This window comes from Leuresthes tenuis, unplaced genomic scaffold (genome assembly GCF_036924035.1).
Source record: "Leuresthes tenuis unplaced genomic scaffold, fLeuTen1.0.hap1 SCAF_3, whole genome shotgun sequence".
NCBI lineage: Eukaryota > Metazoa > Chordata > Actinopteri > Atheriniformes > Atherinopsidae > Leuresthes > Leuresthes tenuis.
The window spans coordinates 27,343,944-27,371,766 of NW_027325357.1; the positions used below are offsets into that span (position 1 = coordinate 27,343,944).

The following is a 27,823-nucleotide window of genomic DNA, read 5'->3' on the forward strand; positions in this document are numbered from 1 at the left end:
TCAATCAGACCAAGTGGCATGCAAAGTCTCCAACCTTTATCAAATCAGTGATTGCAGACAAAGACAAACAAAAAAACACAAGGAATCTATGACCCAAACCCCCTCCTCAACATGTGCTGCTGGTTTTTAGTGCTGAAAATGGGAACCTGGTTAATCAACTTACATATAATTACAGCTCTTAACCCAGGGCTCTTAAAGGTTAGCTGAGAGCTAGGTCTGAAGCTACCGTATCACATTTAACACTTTCAGATGAGCCAGTCCCTGCTGGAAAAAAAAAGAAAGCAGATGTTCTACTAAATCTAATTAGATTTTATAAGAGCACTCAGTGTAACATGGGGAACCTCGCAAAGGTGTTGTGTTACACTTACCGCTCAGTCAAACCATTGTGCAATCCACTCTGTGCAATTATAATACTCTAAATCAGGTTATTTGGATTTGAGTCAATCTGTCCATTTCCCTTCTTTGAGCTCTCAGGCTTTCTTCTTTGGTGCTAATCGGAAGAAGACGAATCAGAGGCAGGAAGAAGACCTGGCTCAGAGCCCTGCCGTCTGTGACTTTTCTACCTTTGCCCCTGTTGTGACCCTCCCTGTGTCAGGTGTTCTGCACGCACAAAGCTGCTAGCCACAGGAAAGGCCAGCGTTCGTGTTCTGTTGTGGTGGCGACACAGCATTTTCCATCATATCTACGAATGTCTTCCAAGAGAAGAAGAATGAGAACCTGTGCAATTTTTCCCCACATCAAATAATTTTTTAAGTCTACCCCCTTTTACTGAGACACATGGCCATTCATTCTACATCCATTAGGTTGCTTGGAACATCTGTAAACTCTCTGTGTACATGCGATATGTTTTTTTTTCTGGCATGAACAGGCCCATCCTATTAACCATTCCTTGAATCTTGATGTGGACCTGAGACACATGTTCAAACAGCTGAGGAGACAGCAATCATGTAACCTAACTGGAGGGGGGAAAAACAAGGCTGGGCAGGGTTTAGAGGGTTGGTCCATACTGCAACTCATCACACACCACAGCACAAGTGACAGGTGTGTCCCCACATGGGCAGCCAGTTATAAATATGGGAGGAGAGGATGGATGAGTGCCAGAGGGAGGTATGCCTTTGAGATCGATAAAAAAAGATATATATGTATACTGTATGTCTACCTCTTTGCACCACAATCTCGTTTTTTAGTCTTTTTTTCTTTTTGAGCCCAAATCCAGATACTTCTACGGTAGATAGACATCACTGACTGACCCAATGAGTCAGTGATTACAGAAAGTGAGCCTCCAAATATTCCTGGCAGTGGCAGGAGGCTCGTCCCACTTCGTCATTTCCAGGTTAGAAATCCACTCCACTTCTGTCTGAGCTTACTGGAGAAATTGATTTCTCGCTGACCTTTCCTGCTCGCTCTGCTGATGCAAAGAGTTCTTAATGATCTCGTGCTGTCAGAGGCGCTGAAATCACAGATCCCCACAGACACCATTAGTCTGCACTACACGGACTGAGATGATGATGAAAGCCGTGAACAGTTGATGCACGGCAGGTTGACACGACAAGAGCACCTGTTAATGTACTGCTATCTGTTAGAAAAGCCGCGCGGTGAATGTTGCATGTGTGAAATGAGACCTCAGAAGGCTGTTGGTTCAACTTTTAACATTCAGTGTTGTGCTTGTGTATTGTTCAGAAAGCTTTTTTCTCAATTTCTGTTGACCTTTTTTATGACATAAAACGGAGATTATGTCTGTTTTATATAAATATTCCACTGCAACTAAACTTCCCTTAATTGAACAGTCATCATAAGGACAGTAAGACATTGTTCATTGGTTAAGATTTCAGATGAACACAGAGAAAACTCCTGCCTTTAGACGCTGCCAGAAAAAAAAAACAGCTGAGGAAACAAACTCATTAAAAAAAATCCGTTGTTCCAGCACAGTATCACCCTAAAATAACATAAAAATCAGTATTCTTCAAGCTGCAATTAAATTATTTTTTTCTAAAGTTGAATTAACGGCCACCACATAGTCAGTCTTGAATTTTAAAATGAAATGAAATAATCATTATTCCTGCATTATTCGGGTACCCTGAAGCAAAATGAGGACCCACTAACTGGAAACAGGAAGTTGTCGGATTGCTAAAAGGCATCTTCCAGCAGCCGCTGGCTAAACAAGTGCACCGCTCTCTCCCCTGAGAAACAGCAGGTGTTGCAGCCGGATTACATTACTGAGAAATTATCTCAATGAAGTTAAGTAGAATGAAACAAAACGAGGGGTCGGATTTCTTTATCAGGGACACGTTAAACATATGTACAAACACTGAGTTTTTTTTTTTTTTAACTCTAATTAATGTTTGACCATCATCATCATCCTCACCAGCAGTTTCGTGCCACTACCTCCCCCCTGCCTCCTTCCATTACAACCTGCTCACTCTGAAGCCTGGGAATAATGTCTGTCACTGTTTTTGGGGGTCTGGAGGGGGAGTTTTAACCCGGTCACAACGTGGGGAAGTTGCGCACGGTTTTTCTGCGTTGCCATGGGGTTTTGTGAAACCTATTGACTGCGATAGGGTCCCTTCTTTGAGTCTGTCTTTGTGGAGGGCGAGGAGGAGGAGGAGGAGGAAGAAGAAACCGCAATTACTTTTTTTCCCCCCTTCTTACAGAGGCGCGCGAGGAGGAGGAGGAGGAGGGGTGGGGGGGATACCAGCAGCATCCGCGGGAGGAGGAGAAGGAGGAGCGGAGGTGCTCCGGCTCAGACCAACAGCGAGGCGAAGCGCAGCTACGTTCACAGCCAAACCTCCCACTGCCCTCTTCCGCCAGCAGTGGAGAAAATTCAACTTTGACAACGGCCGCTGCGACAGGAGTTGCACCTGAGGGTGAGTTTCTGGCAGTTTCTGCGTGTACTTTCTTTCCAAAGGGAGGGCTGAAAAAAAAGAAGCATGTTTTCTTCATGTTAGGAGTTGATAATTGCTGCACTTGTTAAAGAGGTTAGCTAGTACCTTCTTAGCCTCTACCTGTACCAGTGGCAGGTGGTTGGAATAAATAAATAAGTAAGGGAAAAAAAGGGAAACAGAAATTAACATTTTTATATGAGAAAATGTCACGAGTATTTTTTTAACGATATTTTCACGAGTGGAATAATAACTGGAGCCACAGTTTGGTCCCATCATGCTGTGTGTCAGAGGGGAGATGAGCTCGCGGTACACTCTGAGCTACCTTTATCTTTTCCATTTTTTAATTTAAAATATTGGTGGAGCCTTTTTTTCTGTGTTGTAGAGGTGAATTGGGGAGGATGCTGTTTGATAAAATGCCTTTCAGAGAGAAAGTTGTTCTCCTCTCACTGACACGACTGCCGGTAAATCCTGATAATGATCGCTGCCCATAACATGATGTCAGCCTGCTCCTCATGAGCTCTAATGCTGAATACCAAACCGCAGAAGTGAATCACACTGTCCTCCAACGTGATTAAAAATGATGCTGTATCACTCTCTATTGGCAGCAAGTGCATGCATGGGATGTGACAGGCACAGTGTCACTGGTGTGGAGAAGGAAGAACTGGTGTTGAGGTTGGTGGTTAAACTGCAGTTATATGTTGGATTATCTCATTTCAGCAGCTTTGCACGTGTGCTGTGGAAAGGGTAAGCTGTGTCACACTGACTGGAGAAAGCCTCAAAAGTCTATTAAAGGCTAGAACAATATGTTTAGAGTTAAAAAAACCCAACACGTTCTTAAAGAAAAATGACTTAGCTTTCCTTAATCCCTTCCCACACTGAGGGAAATGGCTCCTCATTACGATAAGGTGTAAAAGCATGTGCGTCACCAGATTACAGTGATTGATGAGACCTAAATATGAGTGATTAAAATCACATTAGGGTGGCACTTAAATCAGAGGAGTGGAAGCTGTTTATGTGTGTTCTTTAATTGACAGGGTGTGGATGGAGCAGTTGTTGCTCGAGGCGTTTGTTGCATTCATAAACCAGCCGTGTCTCAGGTGGCTGACATGGAGATTCCCTCGCTGTGAATATTTACAATGTATGCAGATTCATCTCAAGTCTGTGCGGAACTGTTGCAAGTTCACACGTTGTTTTCCCCTCGGATTGTTCTTCCCAGAGTCTGCGTGCAGACGACCTCTTTGAGGGAATCCCAGGAAACCAAAACGTACTGAAGTTCGCCCATAATTTGGTGTTTGTATTCCTTTTGATGCTGTTTTTATTTTTGTGTTGTTCGTAAAAAAAACAGTCAACTTGGCCCGTGTTGTCTGTGATGCCGTTTGTGGCACATTTTCACAAACGAAGAAGGAGAAAAATCCCTGTTGTGGTGCTGTGGCTGCTTAATGTTAAACACAAAGTCCTTGTGAAGGTGAGTCTGCCATCAGTGCGTTTAATCATATCCATCTGGAAGCCCTGTTTACGCTTGGCCCCGTTCATTCTGCCAGGCTGTGCCAAACGCACACAAGTTCATTGCTGGAATGATTACACATCAGGTAAGAAGCCTAAATTTAATTTCTAGGCCAAAGACAAGAATCTCTAATGGCTCTTGTCGTCACACGTGGTCCGCTGCCTCTCTGTATTCAGGGCAGTGGCGCTTTGTGTCCAGAAGTAGGTCGAATGCTTCTCACCAAACAATTTGAGCCAGAGCCAGTAATTGGACAAGCGAAGTGTCGACCATCTCCCAGCCGGTCCATGTCAGCCCACCCTCCCACCGCTTAATATGCAGCTCCGACCTGGCGCATTTCATGGACCTTTTTCATCCCTTTAATCATTCACATTTCGAAACAGAACATCCTTTGTGACTCATTCATAAAAGCGGCTTGCATGCTCCGCGGACTGAGTTCACAACTAGTGTTGGTGAGGAGCACAGAGCTTGTGCCACCCCCCCCCCCCCCCCCCTGCGCTCTCTGTGCCGAGCGGAGATTGAGCGAATGACAGAAGCACCTGAGCTTCCAGCTCTGTGTCGTGCTCATGCTTTGCTCAGGCAACACGACCTGCAGCTCTTTCAGAGGCAGGAAGGATGCGCAACACACTGTGGAGGCGGATTTAGTCGTTACCTGCCCGCACTGGTGTGTGTTTGCCTTGGAGCTGGAATGTTTATGCTTATGACACGCGTGCACGCTTTTAATGGTGTCTGGTGCGCCGCAGGGAACGTGCGTTTTGAGAGCGAAAGTGAGAAAGAAACTTGTGCTTTTCCTTTTTTTGCCAGGTCACACACACCTGGCCTATAAGGGACCAGACTGAAACACGCATGTGGAGAGAGGCTGCGTGCTCTCTGTTAATGTGTGCATTCAAACCACTGATATGTTAGCCGTGTACAGTCTGTGATAGATACACCTCTTATCAGCCACAGAAACATAAAGTCAGGCTATAATCCACCCTGCTGGATGGAATGTGGAGTATCAGATGGTGTTTGAAGATTAGAGGAATCAGTCAGACAGCAGTAGCAGGAGTCCACTGCTGCATCGGACTTATCATCCATTCATGCCACCGCGTTATCACCAAAAGTCCACATTGCCGTGATTCCTGGCGGTGTTGAGATGTTCGAGCGTGATCACGCAGTTCAGCAGGCACGCTGTGAAGGTGTGGCGCCTAGCAAGTGCCCGAGCCCTAATTGACGTTCAGCTCAGGCTCTCCTCACTACAAGCAATTACAGCGAGGACTCACGCTCCATGTGCTGCAGGCAGAGTGTGGAGAGCTGCAGCTCGTACCCGAGCCTCCTCTTTCATGTCTGTCACCGGTGACAGCAGGAAGGGCATATTCCAGACAGCGTGTTTGGCTACATGAAATATTCATTTCCTTGCCTGCTCTCTGGTAATGTGCGTATTTATTCACCAGATTTAGAAATGTATATATATGCAAGTATGTTACCTGTGACTGGTTCAGAGAGGAGTGTTGGAAGTGGTTCTGTCCGTGTTGCATCTGATGAAGAATGAAGCAGAGGTGAAAAGAGAAGAAGCGCTGATCACCAGAATCAAGCTTTATTTCTCGCTTAACAGGCCGCTGCATCATCAGTGCAGCGTGGTTGACATGATCGATGGCTTGCTTCCCGTAGTCCACGGACAATTAATCTGTAAAGTTAATACAGAAGGACAAACCAGCGGTGAGGTCAGTGTTATCTCGTATGCTCAGTGCCTCTTTTCCCAGCAAGATGGGGATAAGAGGTCAGGAGCTAACTCTGGCTGTGTGGCTGTCTGAGGGTGGAGCTTCGCTGGTCGTTGTCCTTTCTCTGTGGCATCGAGGCTGCTTCCTCACATGTGAGACATTTCATCTCAACATATTGTTGATTTCTGCCAAACTGCACAGCTTGCAAGCCTGCCGTGCCTTATATGCATTTGTTTGTGTGTACGCGTCATCATTCGTAGAATTAAGGGCGCTTGTCATCGTTTTTGTCCAAGCGACAACACGCCACTTGTTGTGTTGTCCTCCACGCCTCCGGGCTGTTTGTGAATGTGTTTTCCTGCAGCAATTTCCCAAAGACTGTGATGCGTAGTGTTATTCTGCCTTGTTTGTGGCTTTCCGGTTGTAACATTATGTTTAATTCATCAGCTGAAATTCGGCTCACATGAACACCATGAGCAATGATGACAAACCAACGTGGGCAAAGTGTTATGAGAAGAATGTTAATCCCACTGTGCCGAGCTGTCGGCTTCCAACTCATTTTCAAATCGTACCATTCTGGTTTGTGCACGTCTGCTCAGTACATCTCCTCTAACGTCTGTGTTTATGTGAAAATCTTTGGTGAAAAGGCCAACACAACCCTAAGATTCTCAGAGGAACAACAAACATGACAGATATGCCTCAAAGAGTGAGAAGTTATTGCCCTTAAGTCACTGGGAAACAGGGATGATTTCCATTTCAATTGTGGGCTCAATTTGAGATAACTCATGCATACAGAGGTAGGATGAACAAAGAGCACAGGAATAAAAGTGACAAATGTAGAGAATGGAACAGAGGAGCCCGGTATCCTTGGCTTTGTGTCCCATGAAGGGTATTGTGTACGGCTGCGTGGCTAAGGTTACAAGAGGGACCCTTGGGAGATGAAAGTGAAGGGCGCCAAGGATGAAGAAGGACATATTTGACAGACAGAGGACGTAGCGAGAAAGGAGTGAAACACACCCAGCAGCACGTATCTGGGATGTTTCCTGATAAAGGTGTCAAAACCGCTTCTCACAATTTCCAACACCTCACATTAGTGTTTGGGTCAACAAATGGACCAGAAAAATAAGTTGACGTTGATGTGAAGCGCTGCAGCAGATGCCATGTCAGAGAGTCTGAAACCAGCACATCAGGATGCAGATGTGTGACGCTGCACAGCTTTGTTTCACTTTGACTGATCAGCACAGGCTGCAGTGATGCTTCCTCTGACATCATTTGGAAAAGTGCCGTTCCTGAAAATCAGGTTACGGCGACGTCACTGCTAGCTGTGTAATTATGTACCACTTTAGTTTATTTCAAGATTGCACTTCATGGATTATAATGCAGAACAATCTCACACAATGTTTGGGTATTTACATTTAAATGCAAATGAAGGTCAGCCAGGTCACTCCTCTCTGTTTAATAAGGCCTGATCATAGTTTCAAATCATTATCATTCTGAAAAGAAGATCCTTATTCAGAATATAATGAGGAGTTTACACAAATCTGTACCTGCTAGTGTGAATGAGGTAATGTTTCCCTTAAGTGCTGCAGGAGTCTGTCTGGAAATAGGTGAGTAAAATGTGTCTGGGTAACTATGTCTGCTGCGAGGGCAGCAGTGCTTTACATCCAGAGGCTTCCCCCTGGGACTTCATTACATCGTCTCGGGCCCCTTTGGGTTCTGGAAGTGGACGCTTGGGAGCTCCGAGCCTGTGCACCTCCATGTGTGCTGATTTGGTGTGAACATGCGAGCCCAGTGTCTGCTCTGCATGTTAAGAAGCTGTTTACTGGCCCATTGAGGCCTGGAGTCAAGCACAGCAGTATCACTGGAATGGAAGATTAGAGAGCAGATCAAGCATGATTAGAAACGTGAAACAAAGAGGGAAAGCCGAGTGGTCAATTTGCTAAGTGGGCCAAACACATGAGCAGAGAGTTTAATCTCTGTGCTTTCTGTTGCAGAAGTAGAATTGATTCTCTTTGTTCCACATTTTCATTTAGGTTTCATCATCAATATAAGTCATCCTGTAAGAGTGAAACATGTAATCGACCGTTGCTCCGTTACACTGGTGCTGTAATATATAAAAACGCTCAGAGCATCTCTTAATACTTGTCCGAACGGAACTACTTCCCTCGTAACGAACATCTTCAGCAGTTTTCCAAAGTTGTCAGCTTCTGAAAGTCTTTGCAGTCGTCCTTTAGGCTCTTCCACAAAGAGCCAGGTCTCAGCACGCCTGTTTCTTAATGTACTCACCCCCAGTCACAGCAAATGTTGAGCGGGAGAATCTTGCCAAGCTGGTACGGATCCAAATGAATTCATCAGCTTGGGGGAGCGCAGCTTTCCATTTTTACAAGTGTGACCCGCAGACCACCAGCCATGAACCACAGACCTCTTTGACCTCGTTATTTTTACAGCTCCAGATTTTTTGGGTAAAGGAAAGCACGTTTTCATGGCTCACACAACCTAACCGCGTAGCATTTCTGCCAGTAGTAATGAGTGTCGTGGGATGACTTTGCCGAGAAAATGAGACCAGTTGCGAGATCACAGTCTAGTAAGAGAGAGCTTTTGGGATGTTGAAGCTTGAAGAAAATAGCTTGGCGCTAAATTACTAAACATTTTAGTCCCTAATTGACTCATTTAGAGACACAGGAGGTAGCAGTGAGCGTTGTTTAATTACATTAGCTTATCAGTGTCACGAAGACTTTCCAGTATTAGAGTGCAGCGCTCACTATTAAATCCCAACCAGATAAGCATCGGCTATAGTAAATGACGTTGGTGGGGTGCAATACAGGTTCAAATTCTACTCTTCGTGTGGTGTTTTCAGTATTCTCCTTCAGATGGCATCTGTGCTTTGTTCCGTTACAGAAATACAGCCGCGGGGTCCCTCCATCACCCGCGATCCCACGAGGGGGAAAACCTTGTTTTTATTCGTCGACTGCAGCATGAACTGTGTGAATTTCTCCAGCGGCAAGAAAACAAAGAAGAAAACAAATAAAAATGTCCAGAATAAACTTGCACAGTAAACTGAAATCTATCCACAGCCTGAGAGGGAAAACAGTGATGGTGGGATGCAGAACATGATTAACTGCTCTGCGCTCTGCTGAGAGGGAGGCTGGCAGATACTTCTGGAGTGAAGCAGATGTTCGTTTCAAATTAATCATGATATCAAGAAGAACAGTTTATAGTAAGAAGCTGCCCCACAGCACAGTGATTAGTCCCCCCCCCCTCTCATATCGGGGGTTACACTTGTATGACTCTGATCAGATCCGGGTCAGATCAAACTAAATCCCCATCAGTCATTTTCCACTGCTATCAAAACTTTGAGCGTCTCTTCTGCCATGTCTGTGTCGGCTTGGCCAATTTGAAAAGGCTTAGAGCCTCAAAGTAGAGGCTTTGAGAAACAAAAGCAGATCAATAGAGGTGATCCTCAAGAAATCCGCCTTTGATATCCTGGGATACAGGCTGGAAGTGCTCCTGAAGTCTTCACACGATGTGCCACCCATTTGCTTATTTTTTTCATCTTCTTCCACTGGTTGGCTGCTTGTTTCTGAGTGACACAAGCCAGAGGCGCCGAGTCAGCCCGCCCTGCTGAAAACTTCCAGCCGCTCTTCAGCCGTGTGATTTGCCTTCATCACCACAACTCCTCGAGACAAGCAGGTTGTTGTCTTACACGCTGAAATTTGCATTTAAATTGACTTCATGCCACCGTGATTCATTTTCCTGAGAGAGAGGGAGTTTTGGCGACGGCTTTAGTGCGATAACCAGAGTGGGATTATTATTCAGCGAAATCGCAGTCCTCAGTTTATTTCATGGTCTGCTGTAGCCGCACGCAGACCACTTGTGTCTTGCAAATTCTGCTAAAACTGTAGATTATATTGTGTTCAGTCATGCGTGGGCGCGTTTCCCGCAAATTAACTGTAGTATAGAAATATTATTCCCACACAAAGTTTTCTGCTAATTGGTTTGTTTTGTAAAAGCAAAGTGAAGCACGTTGCAGGTCCAGCTCGAGTTCGTGAACTTTCTTTGTAACTGCTGCTGTGCAGGTTTTCTTATTCCTTTAAATGGACTGAAAGCAAACCAACTCTCTGAGGCGTATGTTTCCAGCCAGAAAATTGCGTGCACTTGATATGCGGCTCTTTCAGTTGATGCTAACGTGACCTCTGTGATTAATACACCTGACAAAAATAGTCGGAAACAAGAGCCTGCAAGCTCTGCAGGGGTCATGATAATTCCGGGGGCCTGGGATGACAGTTTGTCACGGAGCCTGTATAATTGACACTGTTAGTCTTGAGGTGTGACAGTTTTCTGACATTTGATGAGTTCATGTGCGTCTTCCCCTCATCCCAGACGGGCACATTCATGCTTCATATTTTCAAACCTCAGTAATCCCTTTCCTAACAGCTACTTGCCCCAGCTGAGCCACATGTTGTGGCGTGTGTCACAGGTTTGTGATGAGGGTGTGATTCAGAGGCCAGCTCCTTCATAAAAGACAGTATGTTATGTCCTTATCCCCCCCAGGGTGTATTCTGCTGCTAGTCTTCTTGTTAAACTTGGGCATTATGGGCCCCTTGGCTCTGCCTGTGTGCTGTAACTCTCCTGCTGTTTAAACATTTGGATCATATCCTTGAGCAGTGAGCAGCCCCCAGTCCTCCATTTAAAGCCAAACCAAAGTCACAGATGGCTTTGCTTCTTCCTGCGGTTCGCCGGTGGAAGAGGTGTAAAGAGCATGATGGTTACACACAGGTCTTCCTCTCTTGTTCAGTATTCAGTGCCGTTATTAACACACCGAGCCCTCTTTAATACTTGAGCCACTCTCTTTCTTCACCACCTGGAGTGTGGAGGGGTTTTAGCCGGTGCCGAAAGTGTGCCAGAAGCACTGCTATTAACCCTGTATTGTGTTTTTCTATGAAGGGCAGTCTGCTGGCAGGCTCTTACAGATTCCTTCCAGTGAGGACTGACATAGTTTGCTGGCTCTCAAAGAACCCTCATACAGATTTTTTTTGCAAGAGTGGACATTCTTTTCTTCCCATTTACACAAACCTCATTCTTCAACCCTATTTACACCAAAGCTGCTCCTCCTCTGGACTGCTTCAGCTATCTCAGTCATGAAGTAAACAACATCCTTTCTCTCATTCGCTCCACAAACCAGAGTGTAAAGAACTGTTTAAACAGAGCGCTAAACAATAGCTCTGCTCCAGTGTGCGTAGGAGTGTGTCTTAGCGGCACAAAAAGAGACTGACGCTGCGCTTGTAAGTAGACAGAGCCATGTTAGCATCACAGTGGAGGGAGGAGGATTTTCTAGCAATCACAGCAGACTTAGTCTGATCTGCTGTATCAGGAGGATGTAAAGCACGAAAGAGACGCCTTTGTACGCTCTGTGGGATACCATAGTATTAATGACACGCCAGTGGGGATAGCAACACAGAAAATTCTGTACAGATGAGCTAGAATATGCAGCTTGTGTCCCTTCACAAGTGCCACAAATAAAATTTCTTAACTTGAACTCAGTTAGCGATTTATTGATATTTGCTTGTTAACCGCGCACACTGATTGTAGCATTGGAGCATCTATCAACATTCTCCATGTAGTACTGTAGCACAGATGGAGGAACAGCTGTGATGATATTAGTAAGTTGGGAAAAAAAGAAGATAGAACAATCTACCAGACCTGTACCCAAGACCTGTACATCAGTTTGGCCCAGAGAGATGGAACAGATATCTGCCCTCTGCTGAGGGACTCATATTGTATGTGGCCGAAAGAGCATTCTGTTACTGGAAGTGCATGTGCTGTATTACCAGTGGAGGAGCCAGCCGTAAGCATAGCTCTATGTTTGGGATTCCATTACCGTGCTCAGACCCCACTCTGGCTCCAAAAGGAACCAGAGGGGGGGGGGCTTGTTTTGCTCAATAAATGGTGAAAATGGTTTAAAAAACCCTCCCCCTCCCTCTCACCGCAAACCAACGCACACACAGAGTGCCTGATTTATAAGACTGCATGTCTCCAGTTTCCTGCCGCTGTGTCAAAGCAGAAGGTGGGGCTATTAAACGGATGGTGTAACATTGCATTTCTGTCACTGTCAGTGAGGAGCCCCCAGTGTTGAGGGGCCGTATTGGCCACCAGGGCCTGCCTCTTTGATTCGCTTAATGCCTTTTCTTTGTGCAGATTGCTGACTTTTATAACAAGAGCTTTTAGACCGAAGCGTTTCCACCAAAGAGAGACAAACAAAAATGAAAAAATGCTGGTTTCATGGCTCTATGAGATTCATCAAAGGGGGTGGGTTTTCCTGAGCCATTTGATTCATGTCTCAGCACCTGGTAATATGTCCACAATAGCATGTTGGGGAATCCTCTCCTGGCTGACCAGAGTCAGGGGCTCTGGGGCCCAGAATGCAGAGCACAGCAAGTCCAACAGCCATCATCATTAGAGCTGCGGCGCTGAGGACTCTAATGGCAGTCCCAGCTCTGCTGCCTCGGCACATTCAGAGGCCTCATGTGAGACTCAAGGGTGTGAACACATGAATTAACTCAGACAGATGAATTTACAGTTCCTGCTCCTTCTTTAAAGCAGGGTGCAAGATGTATAAAACCTCTACAGCGAAGAGCCACCATGAGTTCATTCACTGTGATGTCCTCTGACTAACACTCCTGAGTCATTAAAAGAGGGCTAATTAGAGAGTTTGCCCTCGTTTATCTTCGCTTTGAAGGCTGGAAAAAGATGGTGTTGTTTACATGTTTCAATATTGAGAGGGGGAATTGTGGGGAGGAGAGGCAAACAGTGGTGGCAGTGTTAAGCTGGGGGATGGGCTTCTGAAATAGATGCGCGGATGTTCTGTCCCTGGACGCCTAATTGTGCTCTTAAGATTTCAAATGGCCACATAAGCATCCTCAAAGGAAACGTGGCCGAGATTCAGCACCCCATGTGCACATACGTCTCAGTGGAAAAAAAAGATTTCTTACTTATGTGTTTTTAAGAAAGTGTTAAATGCGATATTTGAAAATCAATTCGATGTGACGACTCGGCCCATTCATCAAGTTTATTTATTTTTTCAGTCACAGTGAAGAGCTTTCCATGGCCGTCCTCTTCCAATTACATGCAAAGGCGGACATAGTGGAACCCACTGTCTTGTTTTTGCAGGGGGAGTATAGATTTCCAGCCGTCCAAATGAACTCTTCAGAGCCTGCAGTCATTGTTCTCGGCTCTGTCGCTGGTTTTAGGCACAGTTTCCCCCTCCTGCAAATGTGCACTTTCCCAATCAATAAGCTTTCACAGTAATATAACTCCATGGGCCGCTGGGAGCTTGTGGTAAATTCACTGTGTATTGTAGGTGAAATGAAATCATTGTGGTTTCCTGTTGTCCTCGCTACTGTAAAGCTTTGTTCATTGATGTCATGGCATCGAGTGTGTTTTGTTAGAGCTTCACATATCTGTGCCAGTTTGCCAAAGCCAAACAGGATGCAGACAGATTGAACAGAAATGTTCACGACTTTCCCCCGAGATAGAACGGCGCTTCTGTTTTGACATGTGAATCCCGTGTGGGTTTGGCAAGTAAGACATTACAGATTGTCATTAGCTCAGTGGCTGTGCTCTGCTACTACGTGATGACAATCAATACTCATAGTGCATGAAATCAATTTTCCTGATGGAATGAAGGCTGGGGACCTGTTTTATGCGTTGGAATGTGCCCAAAAACTTGCCCTCTGAAGCCGCTTCTGATCATAATTTGCAGCAGAAAAAAATATCCTATGGGTTGTACTCATATATCTGCATTAGATAGCCAGAATAGTGACAGTCGCACTGCAAAAAGCATAACGTTGCTCAGCTGTAGCTCTAATGTGCTTATCTGTGATAAGCTGCTCTGCCATCTCAAAAATACCCAATTACACAGTCTGTTTTTGTTGAGACAATTTCCTGACCGATAAGGGGGATCTCATTGCTCTTCTCCAGATATATGGGAGGTTGGCAAATCAAAATCAAAGAATCTGGGTTTTCGTGGCTGTTTCACATGCTTGTCTCACGGTAAAGGAATGGTAAAAAGCCAGTTTTCACAGTTCTATGGATGTTAGATATGCTAACATGGGCTCTAATGGCAAAACAATAAAGATAAACAGGCTTTGCAAGAACATTTGAACTACTGTAAATTCCGGACTATAAGCCGCTACTTTTTCCCAGGCTTTGAGCACTGCAGCTTATAATACGGTGCGGCTAATATATGTTTTTTTCTCTTTTTTTTCATGCCACCAAAAACTTTTTTTTTTCTTTGAAAATATCTCATATTACAATGTGGACACCCGCGTTTTAAAGTCTATGCAAGTACAAAAGGTATCTTACGGTATCTTCTGATGTACGGACGCACAGTTAACACCCCTCTGTCCTCTCCCCTTGCTATCAAGTGACCATCATTTTAATTTTCTTAGGGCAAAATGGCAAAATATAACAAATTACCCCCCTCCAATATGACAATACAATCTGAAAACTAAATGTGTCAATGTGGTGTCACAGTTGCTAGGCAGACTAGTGCACTGTATCTTGGTCAGCTGCATTCCGATCAATTCTGTTTTTCAATAAGCTCGTTCTGCAGCAGCTGAGCACTCAGTTACCACAGACAGTGGTTATAGACAATCAGAGCTGCCCACATAAAGGTGTGTGTGCACGCAGAAATGCAGCGCACGGGCCCATTGTTCATCATCAGGCACAGCTGAGGAATATGCATTATGGATGAGGTAGTCATTCTGCATGTCGCACATAAACTGTTGAAAGCTTGAGGATGAAAGCTCGGATGCCGCGCTGACCGCAGGTCCTGCTGTGACCACAGCATGGGGTGGAATCGCAGATCAATCAGAAGGCTGCGTTAATACAAATGCTGCTCTGCCTGCATACCAGCTTCATAAATATGACAGCGTAGAATGCACAAGGCGCCGGTGTCTTACAACTGTCGGCATGTGAATTAAGGTGGGATACCAGCTGAAGTGTGAATATGGAGCTTTAAAGGGCCAATATGACATGCAGTAAAGATCAGGCTCGCCTTGAATCTGCACTCAGGTTTTTATTATTATTGACAAGCTTTTCTGGCCTACATACTAATAACGGCAAAAGAACATGTTACATATTTGCTGAATGAAAAACAAAAAGGTTTTTTCTCTGAAAACCTACTGTCAAATGTTCTCTCCCAACTTCACTATGTCCAAAACAGAGCAATTCCTAAACCTCCCTTTAATAGAGTCTTTCAGGGAGGCACAGGAAGAGGAACAAATGCCTCTATTCACTGGCGTCCAAAATGCTAATGCCTCCAGCTCTTAACACGTTTATAAGGGTTCCCATGTCACGACATGGCATAGTCCAGCCCGAATGGTGGCTGTGGCTGAGGACTGCGAGAAAAAGCCAGACGCATTACAGAACATGAGAAATATGACAACAAGACCGCTGGTTTCCTGGGGAACGGGGCATCTCGGTCCCCCCATTCCCCTCATGAAAGATGCATGCAAACATGCTGTGTCACACTGAACTTTGAGGTTTCTTTTTCTTTTTTTTTTGAGGTTTCTTCGGTGTTTGAAGCTTCTGTTTGGAGCAGTGCTCGGGCCCTGACATTTGAGAATGAGAAACCGTTTGTGTGGGGTTTGTTACTGTAACAGCACACGGCTTCGCCGCCATGGACTTGGTTAAAAGGGGAAAAAAGACGCAGCAACGTGACTGATAACCCACCATTCTGTTGAGTTACGCTGGATTCCACTAACAGTGCGCCTTCACCTGTAAATCGTGGCAACTTCAATTTCTAAATTGGAGAAACTTTCTGCAAGCAAAGTAAGCGAAGTGCTGGCTGGGTTTAGTGATTGCTTGGGAAAGTAATTACTCCTTATCTGTATGGGTGCTGAAAGGCAGCTGGCAGAGCCCGGCCCCAACCTGCATGTTCTTTCTGAATTGATATTACGTCAGCCGCTCAAAAGCTGTTTTCTTGTGTGACATACCCGTCAAGCTGTGGAACGGGTCCAACGCCATATTGATCAGCTAAAAATGATTAGGCCAGAACTTCTTTCTTAACTCCTAATTCTATTTCCAATATGTCACCCCTGCAGCTGTTTCACACACACCCACTGACAGACAAACATTGGATTGACATTATTGAACTGCTGAGATAGGAAGGTGGAAACATGGAAGACTGCACTCCCTGTAGTTCTATTGATGTTGGGATTGAAACTACATGATGAACGGGGGTGTAAAAGGGACCCTGCAACAGATTGACAAACTGCCACCAGTGACTTGACTTTTAACAGGACTGAATTACTCCAGGCATGGCAGCATTTTCTTTTGTTTTTCCTTCTAAACATTCAACAGTCATTTAAAGAGGTTGTAAGACCTAATCAACACGTATCAGTAAAGAGAGACGTGTCCCGGAGCATCCTGTGAAAAATTGGACGCCCCTTTTTTTTTGTGTTGTATAGTTCTGGAAAACGAAGGAAAATCGGTCCCTCTGATTGTTTTGTAAGTCTCGGTATGACGAGTTGAAATATCTGGACGGTTTTATCCCCACCACGATGAAAGACTGCTGTTCAGAGAACCATTGTTCATTCAAATATTTGTGCGTCCTGCCATGAACAAAGAGCAAACATAAAATCACTTTTACTCATCTACTGCTCCGTCAGTGATTCATCCTTTCTGCTGAACCCCCTTTGTTGACATTGTTCCACAGTTCTTTTCTCGTGCTGTTTGACAAACACTGATTCTTCGCCAATTAGTCATTGACCGCTCTCTTCGTCCGCTGACATTATTAAAGGCATCAAAAGGAATATCGAGGCCAAGGTCACTTTCACTTCTCAGTCAACGAGAGCTCTTCACTTTTGTTCTGTTGGCCTGTTGTCGAGCTCAAACCTGATTATCCAGCCACCACAGCTCTCTGCCTGCTTGTTCATCGTTCAACCTGCTAATCGGGCGTCCTCCAAACCACAAAACAAATCCATATTGTGTGATTTTTTGTTGCAGCATGCATGGTTATAACACACTGCTGTACTCGAGATATAGATGACATGCCAACGCTATTGATTTTTATCTCCATTTCCTTCCCTCAGCCTGTCCTTTTGTAGATTCGATTTTATCATTAAACTAATTGGATTTAATCCCACTCAGTGCAGACCGCAGGACAGCAGCGAAATGACAACGCTTCATCAGCATCAGCACTTTAACGTACACTTTAACACGAGGAAGCCGGTCTCCCTTTGCTCTAACCACTCGATGCCTCTTGAGAGCTGAATGAAGTCCCTCTTTGCTCGTTTGAAACGTACAGCTCTTTTACTGCTGCTGCCCCTCAGCCTCCTGCAGATTAAACTTTTACGCTGCGTGTCAGAATGAAATCCGAGCACACACTCCGCGTGGCTTTAATGGGGCCGTGCGGGTGGAATGTTTGCTTTAAACCACCTGTGAGAAAATACCTGAACAAAATGAATGTTAGATTGTAAATGGAACGTCCACGTTTGTGTTGAGAGTGCAGGCGAGGTCAGCAGACATGACACACATATCATTGATTGGCCTACAGAGCTGACTACAGCACAGCGCTCAGCGTCACTGCGCTCAGGACATGACGTGCACATATGAGTAAAAAAAGCCGATGTTCACGTGTTCATTTTTTACTCTCACTTCATTCCACTTTGTCCTGTTCAGGGTCATGTTTCATCTCTTATTGAACTTACCGACATGTTTTTTGCACTGTGGGAGAGAAAAAGCCCAATGAGGCGCACGGAGAATCCCAACTCTACTGAAGCCTGAGGTGCTGTGAGGGTGACGCACTGCTGTGAACACCGTGTCCCCAGAAACTTTGCCTTGCCCCAGATTATAGTCAAGCTTTTTTATTTCTTTTATGGCATTTATTTCCCACAGAACACCGGGGTATTCGTGTGAATTTTGAATGATCACCGTAAACACCTCGTACGTTTGTTTAGTCTTAGTGCGTTGACACAAAATCAAGGACGGTACTGGGTTTGAAACTAAGAGGTTGGAAGAGGTGGATTCTCCTCGCAGTGTCTAAGTCGTGTATTAGTTATTACGTTATTATGTTAAATGCTTGGAGGAGGAAAACAACAGCTTGTTCTCCTCTGTGTGACTTAAGTGCAGCAAACAGCAGAGCTCCGCCCGCTCGCAGGAAACTCAAAGCCACCCTCTGTCTGCAGGCAGAGCTTTTGATGTTAGCCTGACAAAGGCACCGACTCCAAAAGTCCCTTTCACTGGATCTTTTTCTAATGCTTCATGCGTGCTTTCAAGTTGTGAAAAGATAACTTTGTGGGTGTGCCTCGTGTTACAGATTGAAGCGGGCATTTGTTTCATTTGTTCTTGCACCCTTTCAAGCCGCAGCAGCTATTAGAGGCATCGGGAGCTTTGAGCGCTTTGGTCCGGGAAGATCCTCCACATCTGTTGTTTGTGGCTTGATGTCAGGGAGATGTCGGCTTACTTTCATTGTCCTGTGGTTACGTTTCCATTTTCCTACCTTACCAGTAGTAACACAAGGCCACAAACCGGCTAGTTTTATGAGGGACTGTACATTGTAATTATTCAGGAAAGTTTGTCTGTTTTCCCCGGCTCACCAGGTGCTGCTTTATGCACAGCCATAAATTTCTCAGGTACCCTGTAATTTATTAAGCTCCCCGTGTCGTGCATCGGCTTGGAGGAAAATATCAGGTTTATGCACTTCCTCAACAAGCCCCTTCAGGCACAGTGAATAATTTATATTGATTTTAAGTTTTAGAAGTCATTACTGCCCTGAGTGTCAAGCATCCTGTGCTATATGATATGGAACATATGTAGTATAAATTATATAAGAAGAAAGGGAGAAATCTAATCCATCAGGGAGAACCAAAGGGGAATGTGTATTAGCATGGTGCAGTAGTGCTTTGTGTACTTGGTAGAATCGTGCCTGTGGGCTGCTACACCTGACGCGGGCTAATTGGCATTCGAGAGCAGCTCTGGGATACAGGTTCCCCACCCCAGGGTGCTGTGTGTGGTCAAAATCAAAACCGCTGAAAAATATGCGACACTGCTGTGTGGTGGATTGTCCTAAACTGACATACTTTAAGGTAAATATTGGAGGGTCAAGGATTTTCCTGCCGTTGCTAAGGCCAAGTAACAATATTGTCAGCCCACACACACAGTCGAGTGTTCTTTTCATGTGCTCAGTGAAAGGCCATGAGGACGAGGCTTGAAAAGTAGCCAGCCTATTGACGAGCCTGTCTGAGCAAAAACACACACACAGAGGAGGCCTCGTCCTCAAAAGCCCGAGTCTACACACACACACACACTCGCACGTCTTTAATTCATCTCAAATATTGGTCCTGCCCCCTCATCTCTCGCTGAGCGTCCATGTGAAACGGAGCCCACCGACATTTTCCACCACGGGATTAACTGTGTGGAGTGAGGGGTTGATCTGCTTCAGTGGCCCTACAGGGCTGACCCTGAGGTGATGCGGCCAGCAGGACGCTCCTCATAAGGCTGTAAGACCTTGGGTGGTTATTATGAGTGGGCGTGTGACTGAATGATCTCTCCTGCGTTCCCTTGTCTAAGCAGTGGAGGTGGAAAAAAGCCTGTTTTCTGGAAATAATTCATGTGACTTGTTGGCGCAACGGTAATATGGTTTGGCTCTGCCTTGTGTTTCCTGATGAACCTTCTTCCTCTGTGATGTGGGCTGCTGTTGATGGAGGTGATTCCTCTCATTGAGCTCCCTGCCTGCAGGAGTTTCCCGTTAAATTACAGCTTCTCTGAAAAGGAGGATTTGATTCGGGTTTTGCTTGTGCACTTACGTGAGCCGGTCTCAGCATATGTGTGTGTGTGTTGGTGTGTATATGTTTGAGCACACTGCTTGCATGCTGATCCCGCCAACCATTTGGAAGCTGTGTGTCCAGAGTGTATCTGAAAGCGGAGCCAAGCCCGGTTACCATGCCTACGCCTTTCGCTGAGAGACACCGCGTTTATCTTAATGAATTCATTTTCAAGCTTATGTTTGCCTCTGTATTCTCTGTCAGCTGTGTACACACTCTTGATAATAGTGGAGTAGAGGGCTTTTCCAGTGCGAAAAGTGACCTGGGGGAACCAGCTTATTGATTTTGAGGGGAAACATGATTAAATTGTGCTCTTAGTTGACACTTGATGTGAACTTGTCTGCAGGAGAAAAGATAAGAAAGTTTAAAAGCCCAGTCTGCTTTTGTCATGATTCTGGTTTGCTGTTTCCTTTCTGATGGGGGTTAAATGAAATGCTCCTTTTAAAATCAGGGTCACATAAACTATTTATGCTTTTGATTTGTCTCAGAGCACCACCCGGGATTTTCCTGACATATGAATATCCTGCAGTTATCCTAACTAAACTAAGAATATTTCACACAATGTCACGCACGGCCACTAACAGAGATAACATTCGGTGTGTGTTAAACGTGTTTTCTGGCTCACTGTAAGTGTTGTGCAGCCAGAGACGGAGCGGACAGACGGTGTTGTGCACATTGTGTTCAGTAGGTGTGCTAATCAGGAGTAGAGATCTCCTGATTGCTGCCATGATCGCTGAGTGCACCATCTGTGAGGCTCTGATGGCCGGCAGTCTGGCTCAGAGAGCAAAATAACAGTCTGCTGTCGCCTCCTTCTCGTCCTCACTAACCCTAACCTACTACCAGCATATGGTTTTACTTAAAAGTTCTTAAACCACTTTACACTTTCTAGCAGGTACTAACCTACCCCCCCCCCCCAGGTGTTGTTTGATCTGTGACTTTGTGCTGAATACCTCGACCACGTACACGGATCTGGAAGTAATTGAGGAGACTATTAAATGGTCAAAGATAATTGAGAATTGCATATAAACACGGGTAATTTCATTGTTGGAATTTTGTCTGTTTTTCATTTGCAGTCAGCGGTCATAAACGGTACCAGTCGCAGGTCCCGCAGGAGTGCTCGCTGAGCTCAGACAGTTTGTTTGTGACAGCGTTGCCCAACCTGAGATAGATGCAGACACACGCTCATGTGGCCTGCTGCAGCAAGCAGCTCCTCCGTGCATCAACTCAGAGAAACTTTCAATGCCTACGAGTGATAAGTATGAAGATAGGGGGGCACCTGTTACCATGGCAACCCATGAGAAAAGCGTACAAAGAAATACAGCGGTTGTCATATTGATTCAGAGTGCACAGAGTAAAGCTGTCGGTATCAGCCAAAGGCAGGTCGGTCTGCTTCTATCTGCGGGTGCCAGGTTTGAGGCTTATTGACCGTTTCTGACAGACTGACTAACAGACGACTTTTTCACGAAATGGGCCGTGAGCCCAAAGTTCAATTAAAAGCTTCACTCTGTGAATCCAGCATATTTGCCAAAATGGATGGAAAGCATAAATCAGTCTGGGTGCTTTCTCAGCAGCCCGGTTGTCCTTCAGGAATATTGATGGCTCCGCCTCGACCCCCATCAAGTCTACAACATTTATCCTCTCCTGACAGGTTGACGGAGATTTTTACGTATCACATGAGCGCTTTGGAAACACGCGGCTGCGTTTGGTGGCTTTAGAGGGGCTGTGAACTGCGGGTGTCACCACCTGTATTTTTCTTTCTCTGCTCTCAGAGCCATGGGTGAACAACCTGGCTTTGGTTTCATGTTTTTTTTTTCTTTTCTGCCTCCTCAGACAACCTTGTCTCACACAACAGAGTCAGCGGGTCAAGAGAGCATTATTTTAATTCCATGGCTGATGATACGGCCACTGACCTTCGTCTTGTAGCAGTGAGGTAATGTCTGCTGATCGCTGCTTGAGGGAGATAAGAGGTTTGTGATTAATTAAGGCTGCTGTAAACATTTTCAGCGAGAACACAGTGATTATCTCATTTTATGTTTCATTTCTGAATGAGATAGCCTCAATGCAAGGCCATCTGGCGCTAGTAAAGTGTAAAATAAGCCGGCTGAATTTATGAGAGCTACGTACATCGTCGCCTTTACAGCGTTGAACAGTTGGTTTAGAGTGTGAATCAATGTTTGCCTTCTTGCCTGTGTAAGTCATGTCCAAATCAGTGAATCGACTGGGCTGAAAGTGTGAATGAGCCGCAGTGACGGGCAGAAAGAGGAAGAGGCTTTCCCCGGGGCAGTGCCCAGGACAATGTCAGGTTTGTCTGGCCCGAGTGCATGAACACTAAGCTTTTCGGAACTGGCATCTGGCCTCGGTACCTACCCATCTCGCCCGGCTTCCAGAGCTGTCCGGCCCCGGCGCACTAAGCATTTGTGCAAAGTTCATAAGGCTTCCTTCTGTTTGTGTGCCCATAATGGAGGCTCCATCCTGTTGTAGCTCAAAGAGTGCTTCTGGGCTCAGAGAGCCTGGCGCAGGATTTGCAGAGGCGTGTGAGTGTTCTCAGTTACTGACTGGGGCTGAGTACATTCATTATGAAAAGATGCCGCCCCCCCCAACCTCCTTATCCCCTCTACAGAGCCTCCAGTATCAGCGTTTTCTTTATTATGTCTGTTGTCTGCCTTTTAAACCCAATTTGCTAAATGAAATCCTCAAGCTAGATTAAATGGAGGGTCAGTTTCAGTCCATTCTCTTCCAGATTTTGTTAAAAGACGAGACTTTCAGCAGCGGAAATGGCAGGAAGTGTGCTGTGATATATGTAAATGTCTGTCCTGCCCTGTAGAGGTATACAGTCTCATTATAGGTGTCAGCATTTGTAAGACCCGCGTGATAACAACCTTGTCATTTTGGGCTGTAAGTTGTGTCCAAGCAGCCGTGCCTTTGCTTGGTTTTTCACCGTTGTTACAGTCCACATCAGCATAAATCAAGCATGACCCTCCTCCCCATTTTATTTTCTGCCATTCTCCCCGTTAAAACCCAACCCTCTGTTTAAAGTCCACATCATACATCATCCAGAGACTTGGAGGGGGTATTTCCTCCCTCCCCCTCTCATGTGTAGTGGGAGACGGTGCTTTTTTCTTTTTTTCTTCGATGGGGCTGGTGGAAAGCTACTGTCAACAGCCTCAGCGCTGTCTGCACATGTCACGCAGCCTCCTCTCGTGCCCATCTGTGTGGTCATGGATTGGCAGCCTGGAACAAACGGGTCCACTCGAGTCTTTACACAAACGGAAAGGAAAAAAGTTGAAAATCAAAGCTTTTTCAGTCTCACAGAGATGAGACAGAAGCTCCAACAATGCTGGGCTTTTTCTGGGCGACAGTCTTAAGCAGTTTGATGTAACACAGTCCTCAGCAGTATTAGCAATTAAGCAGATTGTCACTGGCTGACAGAACAAGCTTACAGCAGGAGCAAAACTCAACAGATTTTCCCCCAGTGGGGGGGGCTCAGCTCCCACCCAGCACACTGCTCAGATTCTTCAGCTGATCATTGCAAATAAACACTTTTCAATGCGCCTACAGGTGCATGGAACAACCTGATGATGCTATAGAGGAGGGGTGGGGGCACAAGATAGAACTTGCATTCCTCCACTCTGCTTTGTGCACAGCCAGTGAAAAGCCTTTAGATCGGGCTTTGTGGGAATGATTGTCAGTAGCTTAATGAGCTGCTTTGCCAAGCGAGAGGCTTTGGCAACATATGTGACCACGCTTCCTCTGTTCCTCTCAGTCTCCAGCATGTATGACACAACATAGAGCGGGCTGAGCAGAAACCAGGTGTCTCTTAATTTACGGTTTCCTTTTTATTCTGGATTTTATTCCCTGGTAAGGAATTGTTGCTCCACTCATGGGGACCAGGAATGAGAGCAGAGTAAAGTCTCGTAAGTACCTGGCAGTGTGTGTGGTTCTCTGGAAGGCTGTTGCTGCAGTTCTTGGCCTTTTCTTTTTTGGCTACTTGCTATTTGTACCGAGTCCTGAGCAGGGCCAGATCATTCTGACAGACCAGGGAACTGTCTCAATCGTCTCAGTATTTCTTTCTGTGATTTTCTTTTGTCATTGACTGACATTTCTGCTCCAGCTCTCAGTAAGATGGTATTTATTATGGGATATAGATACAGATAAGTCACAGGAGGGATAGTATTTAAAAGATGGTCCTCTCAGTCAGATTTTATTTAGGTTTTGTATTGACTAAACTAATTTAGAGTTTTTCCACCTGAAGCCTGAGAGGTTAAACCTCCGAGTTAAACAGGGACAACAAAGGTGACTTTCACTGGACAAACACACACTGTAGCCACATTCACCAAATGTCCTTCTGAGCTGAGCTTCCTGCCAAAGCAAATTTACATCAAACTGCCAAGAAACTATTTCCTGGATGACTTGTAAACTGACCTCCCGGAGCATCACTGTGGACTTCTTCATTAGTTTCATTTATTGAGCCATTCAGAAACTGCGCTGCTCTTTAGGAGCATTTAGCTCCGACAGTTTGTGTAAAAGACCAGTCGTGATGAAACTTGACAAAGTATTACATTAGAGGGAAGATAAAAGGGGAAATGTCATGCAAATTCCTGACTTTTCTGTCACGTTGAAGCTTTTTTTATTTGGTTACAGTAAGCGAGAAATAGAATTTGAACCGAGCAGGAAGTGCTTATATTCTCCATGTCTCACCAAACAGCGTTCCAGAAATTGCTTCTGAGTTAAAAAAAATGAGGTGAAGTCACATTTATTTAAGACTCGAGATCACTTTAAACGACTTACTCGGCGGAGTTTTTTTTGCTGCCTGACCAAGATTCTGTCACGCCGTATTTAAAAATCCTAAATTTCGTTCTTGAGCTCGTTCCATTCGATTTGTCTCAACGCAACCTCAGCTCGACCCTGTTAAACGGCAGTGAGGTAAAGGCGCGGGGCCACATGTCGTACAGCTGTGTCAAACAGCTTACCCAGGGTAACGCTGTCCAGATGTTCCGCCGTCGCACAGAGCAGGATGTTCAGAATGTTACTTTTCAGTGAGCAGGGGAGCCTCTCATTTCACAGGCTGAAATGATCATTTTGACTCCATGTTTATGAGACATCTGAGGGGATTACAGCGCAGACGGTTATGATTTTTGTGCCTCTGCGGGAGAAATTCGTAGTAGTTGGCAGAAATAAATTGCTTCTGGGTCTGATGGAGGTAAGGATTTGGGATATAGGAGCCATCGATCATGTGCTGCTGTGGCACAGTTTCGTCCGGGGGAAATTGCCAGCATCAGTCAGAGGAAGTGAATGAATGTGGAGAGGAGCACACTGTGTTAGTTCCCACAAAAAAAAGAATACCCCTGTCCCCACAGTCCAATTTATGAATTCATCTCTGCCGGCGACTCAGTGGGGATCACGCACTAATGTGATTATTGTCCCGAGCAAGAGGCACTCCTGTGGGACTTCAAAGAGAAGCAGATCAGAGGGAGAATGATAAAAAAGCTGTGATGTGGACAGGTGCAGGGAGCTGTCTGAAATGGTTCCTTTAGAGGAGCCATAGAGACGCTGAGAGTGAGGGCTGTGACAGCATCTGTGTGTTGTTTTAGCAGACACGGCATTCTGCTCGATTTGTGAAGCTGTCATGTGACATGCTCTGATGACCGCTTCAGGTGTGTCTCAAACTTAGAAATGATTCTGGAGTCTATAATTAAGAAAATCACAGTCCGGAAAAGAGGGGTTAGCGCAGAGCTGCTCTCTGTACACGAAGGAGCTACTACAGCTCTGTTATGAGCAGAGCTTTGTGTTTTAGAGACAAACCGCTTCCAGGAATAAAAGAGCAGCTAATTAGAGATCGGGAGAAGCCGTCACGCTCTTTTGTTCGTGAAATGAAAAATTACCAAAGAGATGAAAAGCTCTCGAGCTGTTTTTCCTAACTGAGCGAGATCCTAATAACTCATATTCCAGCATGTCCAGTTCCACACTGCTCTGCAGGGTCACTGCAGGCTGTGTGCAGTACGCCCACCGCCCCCCCACCGCGCACGGCAGTTCTTGTGGGGTCATGGGGGTCCTTTATCATTAGCTCACAGAGAACACAGGGTCACAAACCCCACAGTTCATCAGTTCAGCCACTTTATATCCATCTTCAGCTGAGCCTCCCTATGCTCACTCCTCCACCCTGAGCCTCCTCCATCCTCATCCTGCCACTCCCCAGCCCAGCTTCACTCTCAGTCCCCTCAGCCTGCAAATGCTACAGACTCCTAAAACAATCGAATTGTCACGCCTTCTGAAGTACAGCAATATCGAGCCAGATCTCAGCGAGGCAAGCAAGTGATCTGATATTGGTCCCACTTCCTAAACTCATTTAGCGCCTTGTTTCTGTGTTCTCCTCTGCCACTAACAGTTTAATAATGGATGAAATGCTGGGCAAAGCTTTCAGTATGCAACAGTTAATAGATGTTGCCAAGGGTCAGGATACAATCTGTTCCAAATTCAGTGGAGTGAGGAGAGAAAAACAAAGATAAAACTCAGTTCCCCCATTCGCAACCCTTGTTTTTCTCTGAGCTGCAGACAGTGTGTGAAATCTGCAGCTCAAATTAGAATCCGTTTGGAGAAAAGATGACCAAAAGCCAAAAAAAAGCAACACATTTCTTCACACACACGAGTCAACAGCTGCTTAGTGTTAATCAGCTCAACTGTGGTTGTAACTGTTCTTGAACGATCAAATGCGAATCAGGCTTTATCTGGACCGTGAGAGGGGCGTGTGGAGCCGCCGTCGCACGTCTTTAGCTGAGAGAATATTTTAATCCAGCCTGACAAGACCAGGATCTTCTTAATCCTATTACAGGCAGGCACATTAAACTACAGTAGGCCCACACTTCTCCACCCGTTTTGTCTTTGTGTGAGAAGGGGAGCAGATGGTGCCAAATTAACAGCCTACTGTAGTGAGCCTTGAATGGCGAGCTCGGACCCCACCCCGTTGCCGAACAACACATCCACAAGTGTAGAGAATTCTCTAAGAAACGTGGGGTTTTTTATAGGTCAGATTTTAAACTGTAGCAGTCAAGAAATGCTCTCAGTGAGTAAAAGTCAGGGGAAGCTGCACAGTAATAAAGAGTACGCCGCTTACTCTAGTGTGAAGAAACGCTGCAAGACTCTTAGAATTAACTCACCAACAAGAGACCGGAGGTGTAGCCGAGCGGGGTGCTAGAAACACTATTTACACCACTTACAACTGGGAATATTTTTCTGTGAGAAAATGATAAATATGCTGTAAAGGCAACACAATAAGACTATCACACGACAGAAGGGAAGCTAAATCTAACCGATTCTCTGGGATCATCACGGGAGAGATGAACACTTCTGCCAAGAAAGTGGCCCAGTGAGTCAGACAGTTCGGGTGGAGCTCTGCTGCAAAGATCTGACAGGAATTAGATCGGGGTGTCCGCTGTTATGTAAGGTAACACAAATTAAACTCCTCCAACTTCTGCTCACGCACACCAAGCACTGGACTTTGGCTTTTGGACAGTCGGTCAGGAAAAACGAGCAGTCGGTCCACGTCACTGTCGGCGCTGTCATGGTCACGCTGCAGCCGGTGGTCGTCTGTAACTGTGGGCACAGGTCTCCTTTTTCTGTGAGACACATTTACCGACCGCAACATCTCACATGGCACTTCACTCTCAGCCCCAGTTAAAAATGGGAAACCAGTTCCATACCTCTGGAAGTCTTGTCTTGTGCTCCATCAGTGTCTGTAGGATACAGAGCAATGCTGTCCTTGAATGTTGTCATAGCTTACAGGATTGTCCCCTCAGGCGGTTGTAATAGTTACTAAACACACTCCCGTGGGTCATGGGAAGGTGTTTAGTTCCCTTTAAGGATTTTGCGATCAGGATATTTTTGTCCCTGGATGAGGATGAGCTGACACCGAGTCTCATG

The 27,823-nt window shown here is 45.5% G+C and overlaps 1 protein-coding gene across 8 annotated transcripts in view; it reads left to right on the top strand.

Annotated features, from left to right (window-relative positions):
• The first annotated feature begins 2,701 nt into the window (after positions 1-2,701).
• Positions 2,702-27,823, top strand: part of chl1b (cell adhesion molecule L1-like b) — a 55,883-nt gene continuing 30,761 nt past the window's right edge. For 3 of the 8 annotated variants that reach the window (XM_072382866.1, XM_072382864.1, XM_072382865.1), the window contains exon 1: positions 2,702-2,864. The gene's annotated coding sequence lies outside the window, so the exon portion shown is untranslated. Of the gene's footprint in view, positions 2,865-23,522; positions 23,821-27,823 lie in introns of those variants that run through there. The other 5 variants (XM_072382859.1, XM_072382861.1, XM_072382863.1 and 2 more) reach the window with 3 other exon arrangements.